The following is a 3,916-nucleotide window of genomic DNA, read 5'->3' on the forward strand; positions in this document are numbered from 1 at the left end:
AAACTTGACAATTGTCTATCTATGAACATGCAAACATTTAACGTTACTAGTGCTACAAGTGATAACAGCAAACCATTTAAACAAACAGGGTATCAGAACGTAAATTACACGTGAATTCTACTGCACCCTAGAAGTACATATGACCAGCTATCTACGTTCTTAAGTAGCTATTTAAGTTCAGGCAAACAGGTAATTCTTAACAGTAAGTATCAAACACATAGATATTCGCAGTCTATAATAGGATTAACAGGCTATGGCATTTTGTAATCAGTAGCAAACTAAATTAAGCCAAGCAACGTAATTGAACAATTTTGCAATAAGTGGCTAACTAAAATTCTGAGAAGCAGGTAACTGAACTTACGCTAGCTCTTTGTACATGCACAGTTCAACTTCTTTTTTGCTTACAAGGTTCTGCGAAGGAGTCCATGGCATCCATTACTTAGATACGCAGTCCCAATACTTCTTTCTTCCCACACTGCATTCATAAGTCCAATCGTTAATCTGGTAAGATGGTGCGTCCTTGATATGTTATATGAGGACTGGTTGTTAGACTAGTTCGAGCCACCACATCACACTAGCTTTTACTGCATATTTCATGCGATTACATTTGGCATATCGAGATCTAAGCAATCTACAATAGGATGAAAAGACTGGCATCCTTCACATTATTAGCGAACTCAATTCATAGAAATAAGCAATTCAACCATTCTGTGGGTAAATCAAAAGCGCCACTAGAAATTTTTCACTACCCCAATCATACACGCAAAAAGGGGCGACACCACCGTAGGGGCTGGTATGGACGGCCGCCTCGGGTGGCTGGAAAGTGTGCACCTAATTTGAGTTGTCCAGGTTGGCCCAGGCTAGTTTTGTTCGTCCCAACGCATGAGCAGGCAATGTAAAAAATGAAGAAAAATGTTTCAACTTGGATGGGCCAATAATGTAAGTGCAAGGCAGGCCCTATAGCAGGCTCGTGGCCCAAATGAGCACCTCCCATATCGATCGACAGCAGGAAAAATCCCAATTGCGTTCGCTCCAGCCTCCAGTCTGGTTCGCTCCTAACCTAGCCGCCGCTGGACAGACCAACACAGCACTTCCTCGTGCCCTCGTTGGACGCCGGTCGCCGGGCTTCAAGCGAATGGAAGGACAAGAAGATGAAGATCCAACCCTGGGTGTAGCCTGCGTGGGAGGCAGCGGTGGCAGCACGGGCATGGCATCGAGCTTGCGGAAACGGACAGTCGCAGCTTGCAAGAGCAGCATGTGCAATGAGCAGGTACATCACATCCCTGATTATATCTAATTCAACTGTTCAATTTCTGGCCAATAGTTAAACCTGACTGTGTTGTAAAACTCCTTGTATGTAGGGAATCTATGAGAAAATGAAACCAATTTTTGCTTATTTTATAACTCCCGCAATCAATACCAAACTGACTGAACCTAATGTATCTAATCAAGTTTCCGGTGCAAACATACAAGCTCATGTTGTTCTTGAGCCTGAAGTGTCTAATGGATAGACTGCTAATGAAGGATTTGATGCAAACATTTTACATGCTCCTGGTGATGAACATATAGTGTCTAATGAGGGATCTAATGCATGCATTTTGCAAGCTCCCATTGAAGGATTTACTGTCTAATGATGATCTGCAATGTTGACAGAGACATAGAGATTTGCAGGCATTGATGACAAGCAAATTATAGTACATTTTCATGGCTTGAGGAAACGTCAAGGTCATCTGCCAGAAAGTGCCCGTATCATGACAACGTAGCATAAACACTTTTCTAATATGTTGTTTGAACCTATTGGCATACTTGTGCGGGATAGATACATTGATATGCAGTTTGCGCACTAGTTATAGGTGCAATTACACTTCGATATTTTCAGCCAGAGAACGAATAATTCAAGCAGGTACACACAATGTTAGTAGTCCTTGTACACCATGTTGCATTTTGTGTTTTTTGGTGCTTACATCATTTACTGTTTTATAATCTAGAACTACTTTGGATCATAAGCTGGTTTTTGAAGTGCATGTAGCTTCATATTTCTCAAGTTATGTTGATTTCTAGAGTGCAAGTGCCTTCATATTTTTTAAGTTAAATTTTCGCCCCTGGTAACTTGAATTCGTGGATCCGCCACTGCACACAAATCATACACGCATGCCAGTACAAATTAACTGAAATGCAGGGACTTACGCTAGCTCATTGTACAGGCTCACTGCAGCTCTGCTTGCGCTTGGGATGTTCCATGTACAAGTCCATGTTACCACTTGCTTGGAATTGCAGGCCTTGTGCTCCTTGCATCCCCCTCTGCATTTTTGACACGGCGAATGGTTGATCAAATAAGAGGAGTCGACCTAGCTGTTGTATCGGAGGATATGTACTTACAAGGTTATAACGGTGTGCAGGATGTGTACCAGATCATGTAGCACCGTCATGCTTCACTAATAAATGGCTTTGCTTGTTTCAGATGATATCTCCATAAGAAATAAGAGTAAACATTAGAGTTGCATAGGCGTGTAAGATAAGAGAGAAGTGAAAGGATATCCAAACATCGTTGGAACAGTGCACTAGGGAGTGATATGTGGATAGCTAGTTTGGGCCCGCGTTTGGGCATGCTCACCTAGCTAGAGTGCGGGTCACTTCAGAGCCATTAAGGGTGATGCGCTGGCGTTGGCTAGCCGCGCACAGATGCAGATCTTGAGTGCCAGCGGACCACTATGATGTGGTGGACGAGACCATTGGTGAAGCCCCAACGGCCTCAAGGGCAGAGGTGTGACGATGTGCTCGGTGAAGTAGCCCCGGTGAGGTGGGAGACGGCGTTGGTGAAGCGCACCTGATGTGGTGGAAGTCGGTGTCTATGAGGGACGTTGGTTGCGGCAGCCGACATTGTCGGTGGACCACTCGGTGCGGTGTATGAGGGCGTAGATGAGGTCGCTCCGGTGTGGTGGTGAATCATGACCGTCGTCTTCGTCATTGTCGTCCGGCACAGAGGTGGGAAAGAGGCGAGACAAGGGGCGATTCAAACTTTGCTTGGGTTGGCGGCGAATTAGGGACTTGAGCGCTCTGGGTGCGGAAGGGGGCGTTGGAGAAGGGAGATTTTGCAGGGCTGGAATTGGGCCCCCCAGATATTTCTATCCGAAACATGAAAGGGAGGGAGGGGGTGGGTGGCTGGGTGCTAGCGTCCGTACGACACACGCGACCACCATGACATGACCCTGGTCTGCCTGGTGCGCCTACATTTGAGAATGCAAACGAATCTTCTTCCATTTGCAAACGAATCTGTATGTATTACCATGCCCGTGTTTTCCTTGCAAATAATTAGTCATTCAAAACATGGTAGTACTATAGATTAATTAATGAGGAGTTATTTGAATTAGCGTGTGTGTAACATAGCGACCTCCGATTCTAACGTGTATTTCGCATTTCAGGGTATCCACGCTACTTTTGAAATACACAAATTCATATGTGTATGATGAACACCATGGTAGTGAGAAAACTTTGGATGGATTCAAACATATGACCTACAAAATAGCACAACAATCGAGCCAATATCCACTTTTCCAAACCTAGTGTGGCACGAATTCAAAATAATTACGGAAGCCATATGCATGGTCCTTAATTCAATCTTACAATGTACACTAAATTGAAACGTCGATATTAAGTGTCGTACTATCTACATTCAAATGTAGTTTTTAGCCCCCCCCACCCACCCGGAACACATGCTACATACTTCCTATATCGATCAATCTTCCTCTCCTAACCACCTTAGGAAGCTATCAGTTTCCGACACACGTACATTCTTTCTCTCCATGTTTTGATCTCTAAATCTCTCAACTGCCCAACCGCCTTTTTCCACTTTGTTACCAAATGTATCTATCTCACACACCCGCCATTGCACTCCATGTCGAGCTCTCTCTCTCTC

Source organism: Triticum dicoccoides, chromosome 1B, assembly GCF_002162155.2.
Source record: "Triticum dicoccoides isolate Atlit2015 ecotype Zavitan chromosome 1B, WEW_v2.0, whole genome shotgun sequence".
NCBI classification, from domain to species: domain Eukaryota; kingdom Viridiplantae; phylum Streptophyta; class Magnoliopsida; order Poales; family Poaceae; genus Triticum; species Triticum dicoccoides.